Source organism: Prunus persica, chromosome G2 (assembly GCF_000346465.2).
Source record: "Prunus persica cultivar Lovell chromosome G2, Prunus_persica_NCBIv2, whole genome shotgun sequence".
Classification (NCBI taxonomy): domain Eukaryota; kingdom Viridiplantae; phylum Streptophyta; class Magnoliopsida; order Rosales; family Rosaceae; genus Prunus; species Prunus persica.
In genome coordinates this window covers 21,072,303-21,098,180 of record NC_034010.1, presented here as the reverse complement: position 1 = coordinate 21,098,180, position 25,878 = coordinate 21,072,303, and the positions used below count along the sequence as shown (strand labels likewise).

At 36.0% G+C, this 25,878-nt stretch overlaps 1 long non-coding RNA gene across 3 annotated transcripts; it reads left to right on the top strand.

Annotated features, from left to right (window-relative positions):
* On the top strand, positions 538-2,060 carry LOC109947527. 3 transcript variants are annotated; one of them, XR_002270298.1, is made up of 3 exons: positions 538-582; positions 647-792; positions 1,174-2,060. It is a non-coding gene; the product is annotated as an uncharacterized LOC109947527 (long non-coding RNA). The 3 variants fall into 3 exon arrangements; XR_002270297.1 differs by having other exon boundaries at positions 544-708; XR_002270296.1 differs by having other exon boundaries at positions 544-792.

Sequence of the window (25,878 nt, the reverse complement as noted above, 5' to 3'; positions counted from 1 at the left end):
AACTCCCTTCTCTGTTTTGCCGCCGCCACGACCGCCGCGTGAGGAGGCCAACAACACTATTACCACTCTAAGCAGCAACCGTGGGTCCCGCTATATATTAAAAAAAATAGAGAAGAAAAATAAGATAGACCGTTTATTGTTAATGTATTTCCTGGGCAATTTTCTATTGCCCTATATTTATGTAATGAAAGTTAAGGGTTTATTGTTTTTCCTTTGTTAGTTGTTTTTCCTCATGGTCGAATGATTTATTTGTTTCTTGGTATTGTCATTATAGAATATAGTTTTTTGTTTTTGTTTTAGAAGAATTATACAAAGTGAATGTTTCCTAAAGGCACAATTTCATTCCATTTAAACAAAGCCCAAACAAAAACAAAAAAACAAAAAAAGGCAACCGCAAAATGCCCATTTATTTATTGGCAAACTCAGCAGAAAGGAAAAGGACAAAATGGTCCCTCTCTCTCCTCCAACGACTTTCCTCAGGTATTGTTTGTATCAAAACTTTAAGGAACATTCAGACCCAAAAAAAAAATAAAAAATTTCAGGAACATGTCACCTAAATCTGGTCACTCTTATACCCCCAAGGTGCTTTCCTTCAATTTATCTTCCGTTTTTGGGTCAAATTTTTGATTTTTGATTTTTGAACCAGGATTCAAAGATGGGATGTCTTGAATTTGAATCTGGGATTTGAAACGTTGAGGCATTCTTCAGGTATTTCTGTATTCTCGAGAGGTTTGAAACTGGGTTTGCAGGCTTGGTGTTCTTGAAATGTTCTGCCATTCAGGGTTCTTTAGTGTAAGAATATTGGGATTCAAACTAGTTTCTTTACTTTATAAGGCATTTCACTTCCAATCTAATAGGGATTACATACTGAGAAAACCCTTTTGGAGGCAAGGGTCCATGCCTGTTTCATATCATGGTTGCTATTCTACATTGTGTTTATATTTATCTCTACTAATTCAGTTTACTTGTGATATACCTAACAAGTTAACATAAGCAAATAGCTAACCACATATATATATGAGCGCTGGCTCTTCGATTTTGTTTTTAACATTTATGCAGCCAAACTATTATATCTAATGCTTGCTGTTGATGATAATGATTTTTCATTTCATTTTTCCAAAATTTCATGTAAATGGTGCATGAAGTCATTGTAACATGATTCTGGCAATGCAGGGAAATAACTAAATGACACTCCGCGGATGCTAACTGATATTGGTGACGTTCCTGTTCAAATGGAGTCGAAGATGACAGACTGATGAATGTCATAAGTGAGTCCGTACGTCAAGCTTGTTATGGAACAGGTAGGTTATAATTTCTACAAGCTTCCAATTGAAAAAACTACTGCAAGTATTGATCTTAGGGAAAAAGAAAACAGCGATTTTAGAAGATTTCATTGGAAAAACTATTACAATTCTGCTCTTCTGTTTCCAAAACTCTCCTTGTTCTGTTGGTAGAATAAGTTGCATTTATAGTAATGCCCAGTTGACTGAAAACTGGAGGAATTTCTCCTTTTTAATCACTTATTTGCTGCAGGCTTATGATTATATATCACCAGTTTTGTACTTCTCTGTTTGGTAGAGATGAATGTTATGCTCACCTAGCTTGATAACTCTGAGACCACCTTTTGCCATTTGCCTAGGTTATTTTCTAAAGTTGAAGTTTTAAACCTGAATTCACCAAATCTTGATAGATCCCTGTTCTTTTTCATTGTTTCTAAATTGTTAGTGTAACATGATGTGCTTCAAAAGCTTACCCTGGACTGAGTTTGAGCAGCAATTAGTTCAACTACCATATTTTCATTGCGCATGACATGTAGTTATATCCCTTTTATAACCTTGAAAACTTTACCAGTGTGACACAATTGCTTGCAATTTTTAAATACTTTGAAACTCATTGTTTTTTAGAAGTGTACTTTGAAGCCGAGCTGGTACAATTCATAATGCTTAGATGTATAGTACCTTGCCTGCAGTATGATGCCATTTTCAGGCCTCAGATTTGAACACTTTAGGGATCCTTTGCCATATATGAGGATTCCTCATAGTACCTCTTTTATCATCAAATATATACATATATATATATATATATATATATGTGAGCCTTTATAGCTGCAATCTCAACTTTTTGTGCTTTCTTCCTTGTGTGTGGATTTTTGAAATTCAGTCTCAGAGTGGTATGCTATACCGTGATGCATTACTTTGAAGATGTCAAGAAGAATGAAAACTCGGTTGCCATCAAGAGGATATGAGAGACAAAAAGGGTGTTTTGTTTTTCCTTCGTTACTTTTTTTTCTTGTGGTCGAATGGTTAATCTCAAGAAACTTACAATTTTACAAAGTGAATGTTTCCTGGGGGCACAATTTCTTGGGGTCTTTATTTGGAGCTGAACCACCATGGGGCCTGTCATATATGCAGCCCAAGACCGAAAAGGCATCCCAATGGGGCTCTTATTTGAGACAAATAAAAAACAATTTAAAAAAAAAAAAAGAAACGGTAAGCGCTCAACCCAACCCAACTTGTGAAGACTACCAAAATAAAAAACACACACAAAACCAATAACCCAACTTGTGGAGGAGATCTTTAGCCGAAATGCTTCGCTCTTGAATCCTGCTTTGGTCAAACCAGTTTTAAGGTCTTGTACAACGGCTCGGAAGTTGGACACACTTCGGCTTTGGTTTCACACAATCAGATTTTGAACGTCAAAATGGCCTACAAAACAAACAGGCGCTGCTGAGTTACAGGTGTTATTTGCATAGTCTTCGTTCGGTTTCACACAATCAGATTTTGGACGACAATATTTTTAATTGAAAAATATTTAATGTTTACTTTAAAACAATTAACTTAAATATGATTTTTTTAATTAAAAAAATGGTATATATCTAATAGTAGGAATGGGTATGTATATCTAAAAAAAGTATATTTCATAGTCCTCGTGCCTAGCAAAAATGAAATAGTCCTTGTGGTCAATCTCTTTGTTATATTACTTTAATTTATTTTTAAATTACTCCATTTACTCAAGTTTAATGTAAATAAGAAAATACCCTCCATTTGAATTCGAATAAAAATACTAGAAAATCAAATTCCTATCAAATCAAAATATGAAAAATTGGGTTTAATACAAAATACGAGTTAGGCTAAAAATGATGGCTCATTAAGTCAATATATACTTCATAATAAAATCTCATAAAATCTAGTTTTCTTATTTGATGTGTAAGGAATAAAAGCCGCTAAAAATTATCTTGAGAAAATGATTATTCCGAAAAACAATATTTCATACTTGGTCAAAAAATTTACATGAAACAATTTTTCTTGTATGATACGAATGCATGAAGGGACTTAAGGTCAATTTAGGTAAAAAAAACCTTAGATATTCAATCCACCAAAAGTTTTTAGCCTTTTAAAATTGCACATCCGCTAAAAATTTCTAGATCCGTCAATAGTTACAAGTCTTCAGGAGTCACAACAAGCGATATACGTGGGACAATAGTATAGTCAATATTAAAATATATTTGAGTCGTGTCTTTTAAAGTAGTTAGGTCTTTTAGTTATATAGGACAGGCATATACAGTAAGCGTACCGTCTTTTACGTATATAGGGAACATAGGCATATAGGGCGTACAGGCATATAAAGTAAGCGTACCGCAGCTTTGTTTTATTGATTTGATTGTGAATATATTTTCAAATAAATAAATAAAAGTATCTTTTCTGGAAGAGCAATCATCCTTTTACAATCGCCGACAATCGTACACTCTACATACAAAGATCTACACCATTTATCTGTGGGAGTGAGTGGGATCCATACTATCCAACGGTCTTCATCTACACTGAGGTAAACACCGAACTGAAGAGCTTCACATTTTCCAACGAAGACTTGTCTTACGAGTTTTCGGACGTGCTTTCTGTTTCCTTTTCCTTTATAAGGAGCCTACTAATAATCATCTTCGTCCAAGTCCCCCCAAGCCAAACATGGCAATGAATCATTTTCAGAGTAATACTAATAATATTTTTGTGAATCATCATCATCATCAGCTGCAGTTTATCACCTACTTTCCAGCACAACAAACCATGCCCTCAGCAAATAGTGCTTCCACATTTGTGATCCACCATTGCATTTTTGGCTTCACCATTCCCACAGCCACGACGCTGGTCCAGGTGCGATTTCCAGACCAAAATCTCTTCCACACAAACCCTATACTCATGCTGCTTATGATGTGTAGCGTCGTTACCTATTCCTTGGCCTTCAGCCTCGAGCTGCTTCTCCTCAGTCTTAGGGTTACTGTCAGAGCCACTCCTCATGCTCGCAATTGCTCCATTGCGTCCGGCTCAGTCTCACTTGCTTCAGTCTTGGGCCTTCTCTTGTCTCCGCCCTCTTCCTGGCCCTGGCTGCCTCTGCTTCTCTGCTTCTTGCTGCTCACTCTGCTCGCTTTCGCCCTCAAACTGCTTCCTCTTGTGCATCAACTCCTTTCTCGTTCAGCCACCACCGCAGCAGCCGCCGCTTGAGGAAACCAGCGACAGAATTGCCACTCTAGGCAGCAATTTTTGTAATTGGAAAAAAAATTCCGGAAATTCCCACTGCGCTGCATGCATGTTTTTGATATTGTCGATTTCTTTTGATATTTATATATATATATATCTAACATTGTACGTAAGTTAATATAATATTAATTTTTGCAAAAGCATACAAAATAGAAAGATTAAAATTTGAAACCCTCTCACTCACCCTTTCTCTGAAACTCCAACCGCACAGAGTGAGAAGCATTCTTTGGTCTTTCTTCCTTATACTGTAAGATTTTATTTATCTCAATTTTGTAGAATTATTTATATTATGTGAACAGAACATTGAACTTTATGCTGTGAAGAGAACAAGACGATTGATACTTTGGTTTCTCGGGCAGAAGGAAAAGAAAGAAGAAAGAAGACTCCAACCCAACCTAACCTTCTTCGAGAAGGAACACCGTGCGCAGCACCAACTACCAGGTCCCGCGACTCCAGCTTTCTTCTTATTCTCTGCTGCTCGACGATATACTTTTTTATTTTTAATTAACGGGTGAAACGGAATGGATCATGTCGTGTAATTCGCAAATTTTAATGGGTCATGTGTAGGGGTCATGTCAACCTGCTTTTTTTAACAAATTAACAAGAACACGACAAATTAACTTATTTTTAAGAAGAAAAATAAAGATGAAAGTAAAGAAGAGAGAAGAAAAGGGATGTTTTGTTTTTGCCTTTTTACCATTTGAAAAAAATTATAGCTGCACAACCAGCATTATACAATTTTACACATCACAATCCATAACAGCAAATCACTCATTAATTTCTCAATTCCAATTCCAATATGTAATTTGCTCATACTAAAAAGGAACATAATAAAAGACGCAGGCGACAGAATTGCCACTCTAAGCAGCAATCATGGGTCCCCTATGCCCACAAGGTGCTTCCCCTTCCTCAGGATCCCTTCCTCATTCCCTTATATTACTTCTTAACTTTCATGTTAGTTTAATGGATTGTTTCGTATCCTATACAACAACAACAACAAAAACAAGTGGACCGACCTCAATTATTCTTCTCTCTTTTTTTCTTTTTTTTCCAAAATTGATTTTGATCTTGATTCTTTTTTCTTTTTTCACTAGGGATTCAAAGATGGGATGTTGCGAAATTGAATCTAGGATTTGAAACAGTGAGGCATATTTCTTCAGGTATTTCTGTATTCTCGAGGGGTTTGAAGCTGGGTTAACAGACTTAGTGTTCTTGCAATGTTCTGCAATTCAGGGTTCTTTAGTTTTATTTTTATTGTTTGCTAATTGCTGAGGGTTCTAGTTTACTTTAGTTAATTTGAATTGTGTTAATTTTATTTGGTGGCTGTCTGGAGACGAGAAGAGTACGGGTTTCATAAAGTAACGAACCTAATGTAAGAATATTGGGATTAAAACTCGTTTCTTTACTTTCTAAGGCATTTCAATTCCAATCTAATAGGGATTACATATTGAGAAAACCCTATTGGAGGCAACGCCTGTAAGTATATCAAGGGTTCATGCCGGTTTCATGTCATGGTTTGTGTTTATATATATGAAGAATCTCTACTAATTCAGTTTACTTGTGATATACCTAACAAGTTAACATAAGCAAATAGCTATCCACATATGAGCGCTGCCTCTTCAATTTGTTTTTAACATTTATGCAGCCATGATTAAGACTTTAAGCCAAACAATTATATATAATGCTTATTGTTGTTGATGATGATGATTTTTTCTTTAATTTTCCCAAAGTTACATGTAATGGTGGTTCATGAATTGAAGTCATTGTAACATGATTCTGGCAATGCAGGGAAAAAACTAAATGACCATCGAGTGCTAATTAACTGTTGTCAGTGATGTTCCTGTTCAAATGGAGTCGAAGATGGCGGACAGATGAATGTCATAAATGAGTCTGTCAAGCTTGTGATGGAACAGGTAGGTTATAATTTCTACAAGTTTCCAATTGAAAAAACTGCTGCAAGTATTGATCTTAGGGAAAAAGAAAAAAGCAATTTTAGCTGTGGAAAAACTTTTACTATTCTGCTGTTCTGTTTCCAAACCTCTCCTTGCTCTGGTGGTAGAATAAGTTGGGGGCACTGTTAAATAATTTGGTACACTTATAGTAATGCCCAGATGAGATGACTGAAAACTGGGGGAATTTCTCCTTTTTAATCGCTTATTTGCTGCAGGCTTATGATTATATATCAACAGTTTTGTACTTCTCTGTTTGGTAAAGATGAATATTATGCTCAGCTAGCTTGATAACTCTGAGACCACCTTTTGCCATTTGCCTAGGTTATTTTCTAAAGTTGAAGCTTTTAACCTGAATTCTCCAAATCTTGATAGATCCCTGTTCTTTTTCATTGTTTCTAAATTGTTAGTGTAACATGATGTGCTTCAAAAGCTTACCCTGGACCGAGCTTGAGCAGCAATTAGTTCAACTACAATATGTTCATTGCGCATGAAATGTAATCGTATCCCCTTTATAACCTTGAAAACTTTACCGGTGTGACACAATTGCTTGCAATTTTTACTTACTACCACTACTACAAAAAGTGAAAAAGACGACCAGAAAACAACGACGGTCTAAGTGAAAACCGTCGTGGTTTATAAAAAGACGACGGTTCTAAAAACACCGTCGTGTAATACAACCTTAGACAACTAAAAAATGGAGTTTCAAATGGCTGTTCAAAAACAACGACGTACATAATTAAACAACCGACGTCTATTTGAAACAGATTTCCGCAGTGTAAAATCAATGCCAACAAAGAACGGCAGAAGTTATGAATCGACCGACGTAGAAAGTAAAGACGACGATTTTAATAAAAACTGCCGTTTTTACTCATAAAATAAGACGACGAGGTTTTCGTATAAGACGCCGTATAATTACAAACAAATCCACGGCTTTAAAATACAAAATATCGCCGTATTAAATTAATTTACAACGACGGAAAATATAAATATATCGACGTCATTCTCGTATAGTTCTACTACGTTATCTTTAAATCGTACAATAAAATTTATCGTCGTATTTATTCATTTTATACGTCGTACCTTTAATTTTAACGGTCGTCTTAATAAGAATTTTTGTTAACAATTTTTTTCTTTGATTTTCTTATCCTACGTCGGTAGATCTACTTAATGACAAGAATTGAAATAACCACGACGGTTTATATAGAACACCGCCGACATAATCAGTTTTGTCTGAGATCCCAAGGGTTACGAAATCTTACCAGATGGAACTCTGTTCCACATCATAATCTTAACAGATGACACAGATTTGCAAATATTGCGTCGTGTTAGTTTACAAATTCTAGAACATTAATTTCCCTCATTTTAAATTTCCTCGGGAAAGAAAAATCTATTTATCACGCTTTGGAATTGAAAACTAAAACTGAAAGAATACGGGAAAAAAAACTCCATTTATAATTTAAAATTAAAATCCACGTCGGTTGTAGTACACTTAACGACGTTTAACAAAATAATCTACGTCGGTAATTGTAAATCTACCGCCATCGTAACTTAATATAGACGACGAGAAAAGACGACGGTAGAACAGAAAACCGCCGTTGTTTCAGTTTCTTTAACATATCTTTCTGCAGGACTTGTGTAGTTCAAAGCATTGACAATGTCTTCATCATATCTCCCAGAAACTACTGATTCAATTGCTCATGCTTTAGAGGCCATCTGAAGCCATTTCTATTCTTTATCGCATTCTTGAAACCCATCTTCTTCTTCTGAAGCTCTACGGATAAAGGAAGAGGCTATCACAATAAATCCGACGGATCTTCTTAGGCAAGAAAATCAAGCAGAGGATCAGGCACATCTGATCTTCAGATTTCCCTGAGAAGCGAACTTTCCTTCGACAGCGAGTGGAGGCCAGGCTTGCATCTCTTTTGATGGAAAGCAAGGAGTATTCAGAAGCACTAAGTGTCCTATCAGGCTTGATCAAGGAAGTGAGAAGGCTAGTTGACAAGCTTCTTCTTGTGGACATATATTTGATGCGAGTAAGCTCAATTTCTCTTTGAGAAAACATCCAAATTATTATCTTTGAGACATGAGAGACTGAGAGAGGAAGAACTTGGAACCTTAAATGTAAACCGAAAATGAATGAAAGCGACAAATTTATAGAATAAATTTTTAAAACCAACGGCGGTCCTTACAAAAAAACCGCCGTTTAAATTGTAAAATCAACGTCGGTATGATCGACGTATATTACAGAAATCCACGTCGGTAAATTAATAAAAACGACGTGTTAAATAATATACCATGACGCGAGTTATTACTTATGTACTTTAATTTTTGAGTTTACTACGACGGTACCTACAAACTACTGTCGTATTTATTTACCACGTCCGAAGTTAAATGTACCGTCGTATTTTGTAATTTATACGTCGTAGTTATATGTAACCGCCATATTATTTTTTTGAAATGGTTTTATATGTAAGCAACTTTTCGTCTACTTGACTTACACATTTGTTGTTTTTATATTCTTATTTTATTTAAATCTGTCATCCAAAAAAGAAACTTTACATATTGCAGAATATTAATTTCCTTCGTTTTAAATTTCCTCCGGAAAAAAAACTCTATTTATAACGCACTGTAATTGAAAAATAAACTGAAAGGTCACGGGAAAAAAAATTCTATTCATAATTTAAAAATTAAAATCCACGTCGGTTATATTAAACCTAACGACGTTAAATTAAATGATTCCACGTCGAATGAAAAATATTGCGTCGTTTTAGTTAAAAACGACGTAGTTAAATGTAACCGCCGTATTATTTTTTTGAAATGGTTTTATATGTAAGCAACTTTTCGACTTACACATGCACTGTTTCCAAACCCGATTAAAAATTTCAATCTCCCAGAGAAACCTTTTCGTCTTTTTTCCTTGTCAGAGCATTGTCAGAGTTTCTCATCGTCTTCCTCTCGTCTTCTTCGTCGTCTCTGAACTTAAACATCGATCATCTTCCTCTTGCTTTCATTGCACGCAAAAGGTAAGCTTTCATTTTCACTATTTTGGTTACTGTTTTGCATGCTCATACGTTTTTTGTTTGAAAAATCTTTTTACCTTTTTTCTGGCCAAAATCATTTTACTTCTTTCCAAGTTTGATAAAATATACAGACAAAGAGAGAAAGTTTCCAACTTTGAAGACAACTACATCAACTAAATAAGACGACGGTAGACCACGACGGTTCGTCAGTTGTTCTAGCGTCGTCTGAAAATTGACAAAGTTGTTTTTAAAATAATAGTCTTTTTTTATATGCTTGTTTAATTGCAGGTTTGATTTCGCTGAACAATGGTTTTTGTTTTTCCCTTATTTGATAAAATATAAAGAAAAAGAAACTAGGGTTGGTATCTAATATAGACGACAAAATATCTTATTGTTTTACGTCGTGTGAATGTTAATACCACGACGGTGTATTACTATTGACGTCGTATGAACATAAATACCACGACGTTATATAAATAATAGTTTACCACGACGGTGTATTACTATTGACGTCGTGTGAACATATATACCACGACGTTATATAAATAATGGTTTTAAACATTTATTACGTCTGAGATTATTTCATTGCGTCGTCTAAAATCATATCATACGTCGTATTTTTTTAATACCGTCGTTTGTGTTCTTAATGTTTTCCTGAAATATTTTCACTTGCAGTTTTGTCTGTTAAAATGGTTTCTCAACAACAAACTAAGGATTCTGGCTCCAAGAAGCTTGGAATGGTAGCTCCTCAAGATAAGTCTTCGAAGGAGATGAAGTCTTCGAAGAAGATGAAGTTTGCTTCATCATCTGCTGAGACAGAACAAACCAGCCAGACAACAATCTCAGATGATTCAAAGACTGGTCGAGGTATGAGCACAATGCCTCGTGTTGTGAAGAGAAAGCTTCAGAAACTGAGGCCAATTGTTGAGTACAATAAAAGGGGGAAAGGTGTTGGCCAAGCACATATTGAGATGCAGTCGTATATTGGTGTGTTGGCACGCTCCAGGATCCCACTTGTGGACAAGAAATGGTCCCAAATCCCCAAGGATATAAAGGAGCAGATTTGGGAAGCAGTTGACATGGCTTTTGTCGTAGGCCAAGGAGGCAAGACCTCTGTTTTAGCTTCTGCTTCCAAGAAATGGAAGGATTTCAAGTCTACACTAACGAGGCATTATATCCTTCCATACACCAATGACAGGGAGAAATTAAGCCAACCCCCTGAAACATATAAATTCATAGAGAAAGCACAATGGGATGCCTTTGTAGCTTCAAGGCTATCCAAAGATTTTGAGTCTGTGCATTCTCAACATGCACAGATTAGGGAGAAACTCGAGTACAATCATCGATTGTCTCGAAAAGGATATGCTGGATTGGAGGATCAATTGGAGGAAACCATGCCTGGGGTAGAAATTGATCGATCTACCTTATGGAAGAGAGCTAGACAGGACAAACATGGTAACATCCCTGATCCAAAGGTGGCAGAGAAAGCAAAATTAATTGTAAGCCTACTATCACTCTGTTTTAAATTTTTATTAAACTGTGAATTATTCTTATTACGTCGTATGTTATATTTTTCGTCGTGTGAATGATATTACCACGTCGAGAAGTTTTTAAAAACGTCGTTAAAGGTCTAAATAGGAATCACTACTATGTTTTCTGTAATTACAGCATAAGACGTCGGTGGTTCATTTTCGCGTCGTGTGAATGATATTACCACGTCGAAAATTTTTTTAAAACGTCGTTAACGGTCTAAATAGGAATCACTACTCTGTTATCTTTAATTATAGCATAAGACGTCGGTTGTTTATTCATTTCGTCGTTTTAAATAAATAACCACGTCGGTATAACTACCGTCGTGATAAGTTATAATAACGTCGGTTTATACGTTATTGCGTCGTGTGAAATTATATAATACGTCGTTTGTACATAAATAACCGTCGTGTGTTTTTTTGTTTATCTTTTTTTAGGATGAATTGCAGAAACAAGTCTCGGAAGGCAAAGTCAGAGTAGATGGCAGCAATGATGTGCTGACCATGGCTTTGGGCCCCGAGCATCCAGGCAGACTGAGGGGAGTTGGTGCTGGTGTTTCCCCAAGGCAATATTTCAATTTGCCCAAACCACAGAGGGTGAGCTTTGACGACCGTTTGAAGGACAGTTTAAGAGTTCTCCTTCAAGAAGAGACTAAAAAGATGGAGGCTAAGGCAAGGGAAGAGGCCTTAAGGATGGAGGCTAGGACAAAACAATTGGTAGAGGCTGAGAGGGAGCATTTCCTGAGTCAGCTTTCCCAATTAATTCCCAATTTTGATCCAAGCATGCTTAAACCAAGAATTAGCCAAAGCCCCAAAAATCCAATGTCTGACAAAGCTAGCTGCTCTGGAGGTGATGTGAGATCCCTACATTTGGAGGATGATACTGCCAAAATGGGGAAACATCAGCCAGATGAAGAGAAGGAAGAAGAAAAAAGAGATGAAGAGAAGGAAGAAGAAAAGGAGAAAGAAGATGAAGAAAAGCATGACGACAAGGTATGTTCACATAACTTTGCCTTTTTTATTTGTTTTTCAAAATTTCAGACGTCGATATTTTTATTTAATCCGTCGTTTGTTTAAAACTTAGACGGCGGAATTTTTTTAAGACGTAATAAAATATTTAAACGACGGTTTTTTCACCGTCGTTTAAATGGTTTCAAACGACGCTTTATTCATAAAACCGTCGTCTTTATTAAATTACCACGACAATTTTTTCACCGTCGTTTAAATACTTTTAAAACGACGTTTTATTCCTTAAACCGTCGTCTTTATTGAATTACCACGTCATTTTTTTTATTTTTTAAACAGGTTATTGAAGTTGGTGCTTATTCAAAAATGGAGGCGCCATCTTCTTTAAAAACCCTTTGTCGTTTTGTGGAAACGACACTCCTGCCTGAGGATAAGACAGTCCAATTTACAATTGATAAGGAGGTGTTTGGTGGTGAGCGCGATACCTTCCTCCTGCCTGAAGATATTACACAATTTGCAGGCATGGAAGAAATTGGAGCTACTGTATTGGCTGTATATATGAGGTTTGTACTTCTAAAATAATACCTCGTTGGTTTATATATTGCGTCGTCTTAACTAACTAACCACGTCGTCTTAACTAACTACCGTCGTGATAAATATATTATAACGTCCTCATCTATTTCAGTACGTCGTGTGAAATATTATAATACGTCGTTTTTTTATACATAACCGTCGTGTTTTGTGTGCTGACTTGTTTATATTATTTTATGTATTTAGGTACTTACACGATGTTTTGAAAGAAGCCAATATGTGCAGCATGGTTGGCTTTATCGACCCTGCTACAGTTAGTGCCAACTCTGGCACAATAACTGAAAGATCACGACTCGTAGCAGCTCGACTTCAGAAGACAGACGGTGAACAGATTTTCATGATGCCTTACAATCCAGGGTTAGTCTCCTTAGGATTTTGTTTTTATGATTTTCAATAAATGACAGCTTATAAACTAACCACGTCGGTGTTTTATTTTATTTAGTCGTTTGAAACTACTAACCACGTCGGTATTTATTTATCGTCGTGATAAATATATAATGTCGTCGTTAGCTACTTTACTTCGTCGTGTGAAATACTATAATACGTCGTTTTTGTAAATAACCGTCGTTTTTATATTAATTTTGTGCAGCCGTCATTGGATTTTGCTGATTGTAAGAGCAAAGAGAGAAACCGTCTATTTTCTGGATCCTCTGCCAGGAAATCGTGTGGTCGATGAAGAGGCCAAAAACATCGTGAACAGTGCTTTAAAAATATATAATACCCACATAGCCCGAGCAGGACGTAAAAATGTAATTTGGAAAACTCTCTCAGGCACACCAAAGCAACCCAGCAATGTCGAATGCGGGTATTATGTAATGCGCTTCATGAGGGACATCATCATGGATCCTTCCTTGGGGTTTGAGAATAAGGTAAGAAGAAATTACCTTCATACATTTCACGTCGTTTTTTGTATTATCAACGACGGTCGTGTAAAATTAACGTCGTTGAATGGATATACTACGTCGGTTATGAAAAATATCGTCGTCTGTGATTGAATTTCTTTTTATTTATAAACCCTAATAGTCATTGTTTATGCAGTATGCCAAGGGAAACCAGGAAGCTTCATACCCCCAAGAAGCCATTGATGAAGTCCGGAATGAATGGGCAGAGTTTGTTTTCCAAATTATTAAACAGGGCAATTATTGAACACTTGATATTTATGTATAATGTACCAATTTTCTCTATAATATGTAATGTAAAAATTTGTTGAGGTTTTCTTAAATTAAAAAAAAAACAAACATACAAATTGCTTAACCGACGTGTAATACTTTTCCAACGACCTAATAAAGTTAATAACCGTCGTATTTTGTTGTTGCGTGTTTTAAACAAATACGACGTAAAAAAATAGTTAGACGACGTTCTTTGAACAATTGAGTCGTTAATGGTTTACAATATCTTCAATTTCTTAAGGGTTCAGGGTATAATCGACGACGTTTATGTAACGACTGCGGTTAAGTCGTAAAATATATATTTTACGTCGTATAGTTAAATAGCCGCCATGGTTTCTCATTTTAACGACGTCATTTTAACGACTTAGTAGTCTATTACAATTTACAACGTCTACAATTTATTTAACACCGACGTGGTTTGTTGTATGGTAAGAATATTTTATTATTTTTATATCAAAATATTCAAAATAAATATAAAATAAATCAGAAAATTGAAAAGTCAACTCCTATGAAGTCATTGATATATTTTCTTCCACATAAACCTTGAAAAAATTCATTTTGAATAACAAAAATTTAAAATGACCATCCAAAACAAAATTGTTTTGATGAGTCATAAAATCACTTCTAGTTTTATGGTTTAGGGTTTAGAGTCTAGGGTTTAGAGATTAGGGTTATTTATTGGGGTTTATTTTTAAAGTATAATTTTTGGGTAGTCTAGGGTATATGTTAGGCTTTAAAACCATAAAACCTTTTATAAACTTAATTTTTTAAATTGTATAATTTAATTTTATGGGTTTAGGGTATTAATTTTTAACGACGGTGGTTGGGTCGTGGAATACATATTTTACGTCGTACAGTAAAACATACGACATGGTTTACGCTTTAAACGACGTCATTTTAATATGTAAGTCGGTTTATATAATTTACAACGTTTTTAATTTCTTAACACCGACGTGGTTTCTCATTTTAACGACGTCATTTTAACGACTTAGTAGTCTATTACAATTTACAACGTCTACAATTTATTTAACACCGACGTGGTTTGTTGTATGGTAAGAATATTTTATTATTTTTATATCAAAATATTCAAAATAAATATAAAATAAATCAGAAAATTGAAAAGTCAACTCCTATGAAGTCATTGATATATTTTCTTCCACATAAACCTTGAAAAAATTCATTTTGAATAACAAAAATTTAAAATGACCATCCAAAACAAAATTGTTTTGATGAGTCATAAAATCACTTCTAGTTTTATGGTTTAGGGTTTAGAGTCTAGGGTTTAGAGATTAGGGTTGTTATTTATTGGGGTTTATTTTTAAAGTATAATTTTTGGGTAGTCTATGTTATATGTTAGGCTTTAAAACCATAAAACCTTTTATAAACTTAATTTTTTAAATTGTATAATTTAATTTTATGGGTTTAGTGTATTAATTTTTAACGACGGTGGTTGGGTCGTGGAATACATATTTTACGTCGTACAGTAAAACATACGACATGGTTTACGCTTTAAACGACGTTATTTTAATATGTAAGTCGGTTTATATAATTTACAACGTCTTTAATTTCTTAACACCGACGTGGTTTTTCAGTCGTCGTTATATAAAAAATTCAAAATAAATTTAAAATTAATCCGAAAAATGAACGGCCTTACGTTCTTAATCCGAAAAAAGAAGTTTCCGTCGTGGAATATTAAATTTACGTCGGTACTTGTAGAACTTTCGCCTTGGTTTTTCTTTCGACGTTTTATAACGCGCGCGCTCTAAAAATTTTCGCGCGACCTAAATTTTTTTAGATTTGGCTCTTAGTCTTATACTTTGATCCCTGAAACCTAAAATTTCAGATTTCACGCGACATAACATTTCGCTCTCTCACTTCTGCTCTAATTAAAAGTTGCACTCTCCAGGCTCGTCGAATCTGTGAGCTCGTCCAACCTGTAAGTACAAACCCTATCTTCCCCTTGTAAATTCATTGAATGATATTAGGTTGTTTTGTTAAAGGGTTTTAGGTATATGCTTTGCGATCTGTTAATAATGTGCTTATAGGTATGGGTTCATGGATTTTCTGTTTAATGGGTTCATGACAAGATCAAATAAAGGTGTACTTTTGCTGGAAATCAACACAAAAAGACACATCACCAACTTCCAAATGATTTCCAGCAAAAGGACACCTTTATTTGATCTTGTCATTTTCCGCTCTGGAGAAGGTGCAAAGTGCACCAATGCTTATAGGTATGGGTTCATGGATTTTCTGTTTAATGGGTTCATGGATTACATTATCTGTTATGTTGAATTGGGAATGGATTTAATTTTGTCGTATCTTTTAATCACCCTATGTTATGTTGAATTGGGAATGGATTTATTGTTTTCATGCTTGGTTTCATGTATATGTTGGTTTCTTGCTTGGTTTCATATATATGTTGTGTTCTTAATGGGTTTTGTGTTCTTGAAAATAAACTGAGACACGACGAATTTTAAGGCGTACGACGACGATTACACGACGGTGTTTTTAAACTACCGTCGTTGTATTACTTATACACGACGGTTTTTTCATAAACCGTCGTTTGTATTACGTATAATAGACGACGTCTGTTGAAAATCCGTCGTCTATATTTGCCAAATACGTCTGTTTTTGATTAAAACCCGTCGTCTCTGTTGTTTATTACTTGCGATTAGATCATTGTATAATCTGCTATAGTGATGGTCATTGCCTGTATTTTCACTTTATTATAGATAATAGGTTATAGTGTCGGAGATGGATAAGTCATGGATGCACTCGGATAGAAGATCGAAGGCATATGAGTTTGGGGTGGAAGCATTTTTGAACTTTGCTGTAGAAAATCTTCTAACTACAACACATATCCGTTGTCCATGTGTTAAATGTGTTAATTTGAAGTTGTTTGGGGTTGGAATTATAAGGGATCACTTATACTTTAATGGAATTGACCAAAGCTATAAGAATTGGACATTTCACGGAGAACCTTGGGAAGCAACTACTAATGCTAGCAGAAATGTTGAAGAAGATGATGGCCATAGTAGGTACAGTTTTGTGTCTGAAGAAATTGATATGGATGATAATGATTTTGGTGATTTTGGTTCGGATCCGTATGAGTTTGCCAATGTGATTGGGGATGGAGATCAACCAGTGTACCCTGGTTGTAGAAAGTACACGAAGTTATCGGCATTAGTGAAGTTGTATAATTTGAAGGCAAAACATGGGATGAGTGATGTCTGTTTTACAGAATTATTGATACTTCAAGGCGATTTGCTTCCAGAAGGAAATACAATACCAACCTCCATGTATGAGGCTAAAAAGACTTTGTGTGCATTGGGGCTGAGTTATGAGAAAATGCACGCATGCCCCAATGATTGCATCTTGTATAGGAAGGAGTATGAGGATTCAACTAATTGTCCTACTTGTGGTATCTCAAGGTGGAAGGAAGGCAAAGATGCAATCTTGAAAGAGGGTGTGCCAGCGAAGGTGGTGTGGTATTTTCCCCCAATTCCAAGGTTTAAAAGGATGTTTCAATCACATGAGACAGCTAAGAGTTTGACTTGGTGGCATGTTGCTAGAAAATCAATTGACGGTCAGATGTCTCATCCGGCGGATTCCCCGTCTTGGAAACTTCTTGATGATAAATGGCCTGAGTTTGGTAATGAGCCGAGAAACTTGAGATTGGCTCTTTCATCTGATGGATTCAATCCCCACAGTTCTCTAAGTAGCAGATATAGTTGTTGGCCGGTTATCTTAGTTACATATAATCTCCCTCCATGGCTGTGCATGAAACGAAAGTTCATGATGTTAACCTTATTGATTTCCGGTCCTAAACAACCCGGAAATGATATAGACGTCTACTTGGAGCCTTTGATTGATGATTTAAAATCCTTGTGGGTTGGGATTAGAGGAGTGTATGATGCACATAATGGAGAATACTTTACACTCAGAGCTGCATTAATGTGGACAATTAATGATTTCCCCGCCTATGGAAACTTATCTGGTTGTGTTGTTAAAGGATATAAAGCTTGTCCAATATGCGGCGATGATACACCTAGTCACAGGTTGAAAAATGGCCACAAAATTTGTTACATTGGGCATAGAAAATGGTTACCAATCAATCATCCATATAGGAGGCAACGTGCAGCTTTTAATGGGAAACCTGAATATGGCATACCTCCAGAGCCATTAACCGGAGAAGAAGTGCTGCATATGGTTGAAAATGGTGACAGAGTTTGTTGGAAGAAGAAATCAATATTCTTTGATCTCGAGTATTGGAAATACCTTCCTGTGAGGCATGCCCTAGATGTTATGCACATTGAGAAGAATGTTTGCGATAGTATCATTGGTACATTGCTGGAGATCCCTGGAAAAAATAAAGATGGGATTGCTGCTCGATTAGATTTATTGAACATGGGGGTCAAAACTGATTTGCAACCCGAGTATGGAGAAAGACGTACTCGTTTGCCTCCTGGGCCTTGGAATTTGTCAAGAGCAGAGAAGAGAGAGGTTTGCAATTCTTTCTATGGTATGAAGGTCCCTGAAGGTTATTCTTCAAATATTAAAAATCTTGTATCTGTACAAGATTCAAGACTTCTTGGCCTTAAATCACATGATTGTCATACCTTAATGCAACAATTGCTCCCTGTGGCAATTCGTTCTGTTTTGGAGAAGCCTGCAAGGTATGCAATAACTCGTTTGTGCTTCTTCTTCAATGCTATATGTGCAAAGACTGTTGATGTTTCCAAGCTAGATAAGTTGGAAGAAGATGTAGTAGTTACTCTGTGTTTGCTTGAGAAGTACTTTCCCCCTTCATTCTTTGATATCATGGTTCATCTAGTAGTACATCTTGTCAGAGAAGTTCGTCTATGTGGGCCAGTATATTTTAGGTGGATGTATCCGTTTGAAAGATATATGAAAGTGCTGAAGGGGTATGTTCAGAATCGTACTCGTCCCGAAGGTTGCATTGCTGAGCGGTATATAGCTGAAGAAGCGGTAGAGTTTTGTACTCAGCATTTATCTGATGTTAGTACAGTTGGAGTGCCTTCAAGCCAAAAGTTGGGACTTTCAAAGCCATTATCAGGTTGCACAGTGAGCGTAGTTGATCAGGACCTGTTGAATCAAGCACATCTATATGTCTTGGAGAATACGGAGGAAGTCCTACCTTATATCGAGTACGTATGAGCTTTATTCTTTAAGTTTTCATTTTAAATTATTTCTTATGTTTATCTTCTATATTTGGGACCGTAATGCTTGAATTTTTCGTGTCATGTAGGCAACATATGATCCACATCAAGATTGCTTATCCAAAATTTAGAAAGAGAACAAAGTGGCTGCAGGATAAGCACAATAGCACTTTCATTCAATGGCTACGCTTCAAGGTATATGTTGTTGAATAACATATTTCTCTTTTAATTTTCTTCTTATTTATATGTTAGATTGAATTAAGATATGATTAATTTGCAGGTTCAAAGTGAACTTGAGGAAGACAATCATGGCGTATCAGAAAATTTAAGGTGGCTAGCAGCTGGTCCAAACATGTCAGTGCCATTATATAGGAGCTATCTTATTAAAGGTATTAAATTCAATATCAAGGCACAAGATGATGTGCGGACAACTCAAAATAGTGGAGTTTATTTACTTGCACATACCATGCAAGTTGCTAGTGTCAAGGATAAAAACCCAATTCTCTCAAATATGGGTTTCTATGGTGTCATTCAAGAAATTTGGGACCTTGACTACCAAAAGTTTACAATCCCAGTCTTTAGGTGTGATTGGATAGATAGTTCTGGTCTTGTAGTCGACGAACTTGGATTTACCCTTGTAGATTTGAGTAAAATTGGACATAGGAATGACCAATTTGTTTTGGCTTCTCAAGTCAAACAAATATTTTTTGTTGACGACCCGATGCATCGTGGTTGGTCGGTAGTGTTATCAATGCCTAATAGAGAATATAATGATGTTATTGGTGATGAAGTCTTAGGTGATGTGATAATTGAGTGTGAGCCATTTACTAGAGGGATGCCAAATGTTGACACATTTGATGAACTGGTGGGTGAGTTAGGCGGTCAAAATATTCGAGATGGGTGTGAAGATATATGGATTGAATGATGCTTATGTAATTGGCAGTGTATGACATTAATTTTGTAATATATTGTAATGTGATTTCTTCACTTTCTACGTTCAAATAAAACACGACGTTATTGTGAACCAGTTATTCAGCATATTTACCGACGTCTTAAAGCAACGTAACAATGAAGAACCACGACGCTATTGTGAAGCAATTATTCAGGATATCACGTCCGGGAAGGATTAAGAACCGCCATGTAATTCAAAATAACACGACTCCAATCCCATAATACCGACGTCTAAAAAACGAGATATATAATCTGAACGTTAAAAAATACGACGTCATCATACATTTTCCACGTCGCAAGTTCATTTATAAACGAAGAGGAACGAAATGAATTCCGACGGAAATTCATTATAACCGCCGTCTAATAACAATTAAACGACGTTATTTGTAATACGGCTCTCATCATAATCAACGCCGTCTATATGTCCTGTAATACGGCTCTCATTTATTTGGAACCGACGTTGTTTAGAAGTTCAACGTCGTCTATATTATTAAGTGCGTCGTGAGTGATGAAATAAATACAACGTCGACTATATAAATGTGTACGTCGTAAATAATGACTCTGACAACTATTTCCACGTCATCTTTTTTAGAAAAATCGAAGTGGAAAATTTATTTCACGACGGTTTTTTGTAAATAAGAGACGTAGTATATTTCAATAACGTCGTCTTCTCATGTATTTAAAGACGTCATATTTTTTCTTGTCGTGTAAATTATATTTAACGGCGTAGTATTTTAGTTGTCGTCGTTGTATGTATATCTTGCGGCCTTGTTCTTTTAATATGTGTCATATTTTTCCTTTTTAACGACGGTGATTTTTTTGAGTTGGTCGTCTATTCTCATCCTCGACTATTTTCTAGAACTTTAGCAGACTAAACACGTCTGTTTTTATTTTTTTCCGACGTTGTTTTATTTAACAACGTCTAATATTTGTCGTCGTTGTTTGTTTCTGAAAATAGGACGTATAAATTTTGTAATACGACTCTCATATATTTGTAACCGACGTTGTTTAGTTTTTCAACGTCTAATCTATAAACACATACGTCGTAAATAATGACACTGACAACTATTTCCACGTCATCTTTTATCGAAAAATCGATGTGGAAAATTAATTTTACGACGGTTGTTTTTATATATGCGACGTAGTAGGTATCAATAACGTCGTCTTCTAATGTATTTAAAGACGTCATATTTTTTATTGTCGTGAAAATTATATTTAACGTCGTCGTATTTTTATTTTCGTCGTTGTATGTCTATCTTGCGGCCTTGTTCTCTTAATATGTGTCATATTTTTCCTTTTTAACGACGGTTTTTTTAGAGAGTTGGTCGTCTATTATCATCCTCGATTGCTTTTTTTAGATCTTTTTGCAGTACAAAGACGTCGTTTTGTATTTGTTGATGACGTTGTATATTTTAACAACGACGGTTATTTAGCGTCGTGGTTTATGAGGGAAAAGATGACGGTGGATTCCACGACCATTGAAAAACCCAATACACGACGGTGATTTACTGTCGTCTTTTTGCTTTTTTGTAGTAGTGTACGGGTTCAATGAGGTTTACTAAACATGTCCAACAAGTTTGGTCCAAATCGAGCGGTCGGATCGCTAAAGATCGCAACAATGGAAGGTCTCCGTTTTATGCAAACTTTAAGTCATTGAATCGGATTCTCGATCTGCGAATTTCTACATGATCCTGAAGGTGTCTAGATTAACATACTTGGAAATGGAGTCGATCCAACAGTCCGAACATATCGAACCGGGATAACGCCTAATATGTGTAAATCCGTTCAATTGTCAAACGATAACCAAATTCAAATCCGAGCACAACATCATACTCAAGACTACATGGGGAACATTTTAGAACCAAATGGGCCACCCAAACATGGCCCACGCACCGCCATACTATCCAACAGCGCTTGGGTGGCTTAAGAAAATTTCGGTGACCGGAAAATTCTCTAAACACCCATCAATACCTATACCTACGTGATCAGGACAACTAGTGGATCAACTTTTGTTCTTGGGTCACAGCTAAAAAGTTGCTGGAACTTGCCGAAAACTTGAGCCAAAAACTGTCCAAAACTTTGGATCATCAGAATCGATGACGAAAATTTCGAAGAAAAATTCAGCGGTTTCGAGCTTTTTCTGGCAGCTGAGGAGGCTGGCTGTGGCGGGGGAAGGGTGGGTGGGAAGAAGGGGGCGGGCTGGTCACTTTGGTACCGGTCTTGTGATCGGTGGTGGTTGCTGACCAAAAATTGGGTCGAGGTGTCACAAAAAAAGAAATAATCATTGTGGTCAATCTCTTTGTCCTTTTACTTTAATTTATTTAAGTTTACAATGTAAATAAGGAAGTACCCCCTATTTTTCATACTTGGTCAAAAAAATTACATAAAACAATTTTTCATGTATGATATGAATGCATGAAGGGATCTAAGGTCAATCTAAGTAAAAAGCCTTAGATGTTCAATCCACAAAAAGTTTTTAGCCTTTCAAAATTGCACATCAGCTAAAAATTCCTGGATCCGTCAGTGGTTACAATTCTTCACGAGTCACGACAAGCGATATATATGTGATAATTGTATAATTAATATTAAAATATATTTGAGTCATATTTTTTAAGGATAGTTAGGTCTTTTACTTATCTAGAGCATCTTTATATGCCTATATATTATAAGCATACCGCAGCTTTGTTTTGTTAATTTGATTTGTGATTATATTAGTATTCTGTGCTTCTGCTTGAATTGTTCACAATATGTTTTTGTTTGTTACTCGTTACAGTTCTTCATGCAGCTAAATGCCGAAACTTCTGGGAAGTTAAAACCCCTTCTTCCTGCCCAAGAGCAAAAACCCCCTTGGCCTATAATGGCAGCATTATCTACAGTCACCTTGTATAAAACAAAACAACTTTGTCTTCTCATTGCTACCATGGCCAACAAAAGAAAGTAGCAAGATGAGGTCATTTACAAAAGGATTGAGAAGACCAAGACCCAACATTTCTCAAAGCCTAATAACTGAGGCAATAAACAAGGGCATTGTCTTCATAGATCTCGAGGAGGTTTCTTTGGATCTCCAAGTCTCAAAGTCACAAGTCACAAGTTGGATTTCTCTAAGGCTAAAAATGTATCAATTAGCAAATAATTGATACAAAAGTCCTAAATTTCCTAAGTGGTACAAAACCACGCCAAAACCCAAATGGTACAAAATCATTCCAAATTTTCTCGTGGGTCATATACCCATGCAAATTTCAATGAAATCAAATTCAAATCTCTCAAACACAAATTCTCAATTAGTGGGCCATACTTACCTATTAATTTCTTCTAAACTACGTCCGGTTTGATTTCGTCAAGGATACGTAGGCAATTTGGAAATTCAATTCAGATACAACCACAAGTCCAAACAAAATCCCTAGTTTATCTTAACCAAATTCGTCCCAAACACTTTTCCACAAATTCATTCAAATGGTCATTCATTCCTTGAAAGTCCAATCAAATTCTCCAAAGAATTAAGAGTGGTTAGATCCCTCAAAAGGGATACGTAGGCAACCTAGGGTCAACGTAGGTGCAGCCACAAACTTAAACAAACACACAAAACCCCGATTTCAAGTTTAATTCATGTTGGAATCAAAGGGTGTTCTCTTCTTAACGAGAGATTGTAATTAAGGCACACTTTATTTTGAATGGATCGTACTTAAATAAAACTCATGTCTGTCGGGGACAAGAGTGAAATTGTGTTGGGTGGATGTTCATTCAAATTACTTTCACAATTTTTTTTTTTTTTTTTGGCCTAACAAAGACGTCAAAGAAAAATGAAAACTCGGTTGCCATCAGCGGGCAGCACGAAAAGATTAGAATGGGTTCAGTGTAGAATCTTTGAGCACGAGGCAGAGTGGCTAAAAGATTTCGGCATTGGCTTCACACTATCAGCTATTGAACGACAAAATGGCCTACAAAACAAACAGGTGTTGCTGAATTACGGGTGCACGACTCGCCAATGGTCGTTCTCATTGACGACTGGATGGATACAAAACAAACAGCCGTTGCTTTTTTCTTTCTGTGTTCACCGTATGTAGGGCCTGAAAGCTATGCCAATATCTCAATTCAACGAATAAATTGAAAATGATATTCAACTTACACACAGCAGAGAGAAGTGTTGTCAATATCAACCCGGTTATCTCTTCCAATCTGTCAGTCACAATATTTACACTGTAAAGAATAGCCAAATTTGGCAATGAGGAGGAGCCAAATATGGCAATGAATCATTTTGGTCATGCGAGGATGATTCATTTTCAGAGTAATACTAATAATATTTTCGTGAATCATCATCAGCACTTGTCGATCAACTACTTTCCAGCACATGAAACAAACCCTAGGATCCACCACCGCATTTTTGGCTTCACCATTCCCACAGCCATGACGCTGGTCCAGGTCCGATTTCCAGACCAACATCTCTTCCAAACCAACCCTATACTCATGCTGCTTATGCTGTGTAGCGTCGTTACCTATTCCTTGGCCTTCAGCCTCGAGCTGCTTCTCCACAATCTCAGTGTCACTGTCAGGGCCACTCCTCATGCTCGCAGTTGGTCCATTGCGTCTGGCTCAGTCTCACTTGCTTCAGTCCTGGGCCTTCTCTTGTCTCCACCCTCCTCCTGGCCCTGGCTGCCTCTGCTTCTCTGCTTCTTGCTGCTCACCCTGCTGGCTTTTGCACCCAAACTGGTGCCTCTTGTGCATAAACTCCTTTCTTGGTTCCGCTGTGAGGAGGCCAGCGACAGAATTGCCACTCTAGGCAGCAATTGTGGGTCCTGGTATATATAAAAAAATAGACAAAAACAATAGGATAGACGGTGGCTAGACTATTAGAGCATCCCCAAACCACTTTCTTAGATAAATTTTAGGAAGGAATTGGAAAAATACAACTCCAAACACGCTTCCTATAATTTAATGCTATTTTGTTTTATGCATATTTTGAACTTTTAATTAACTCGAATTTTTTATATTATTTTGTATAAAGATTGATGAATTATATTGAATTAAAAAAATAATTATAGTATTTATGACTCTCTTAACTATGGAGTATGATTGAAGTTCAAATTTTATAGAGAGCTCCTAAAATAGCTTATGTGTGTTTTTAGCTAAATTTTAACTAAAAAATAGGAAGTATGATTGTAGATGCTCTTATAGAGTTTATTTCAAGAAGAAAAATAAAGATGAAAGTAAAGAAGAAAGAAGAAAAGATATGTTTTATTTTTTCCTTTTTACCATTTGAAAAAAATTATTGCTGCACAACCAGCATAGAAAAAAAAAACTTATTTTTTTCGTTTTTACCTTTTTTCCCTCCCTCTGAATTATATTGAATTAAAAAATAATTATAGTATTTATGACTCTCTTAACTATGGAGTATGATTGAAGTTCAAATTTTATAGAGAGCTCCTAAAATAGCTTCTGTGTGTTTTTAGCTAAATTTTAACTAAAAAATAGGAAGCTTGACTGTAGATGCTCTTATAGAGTTTATTTCAAGAAGAAAAATAAAGATGAAAGTAAAGAAGAAAGAAGAAAAGATATGTTTTATTTTTTCCTTTTTACCATTTGAAAAAAATTATTGCTGCACAACCAGCATAGAAAAAAAAGACTTATTTTTTTCGTTTTTACCTTTTTTCCCTCTCTCTCTCTCTCTCTCTCTCTCTCTCTCTCTCTCTCTCTCCTTTGTGAGAGTCTTCTCTCTCCTATGTGAGAATTCTTCCTCTCCTCTGTGAGAGTTTATGTTACTTTTAGTTTGTTTGTTGTTACTCTTTATCTCTCTGAATCTCCTCTCTCACTCATTCTCATCCCTATGATCTCCCTCATCTCTGACACAAGTCTTTGTGTCTCCAAACGCCTTCATCTATCCATTACATCTCCCTCAAGTTCTCCTCTTCCCCTTTTCCCTATGATTGACTTTCTCTACTTTTTTTCTCTTCACCCTCACCTTAAATTTACCAAAATTATGCCCAAATTTGG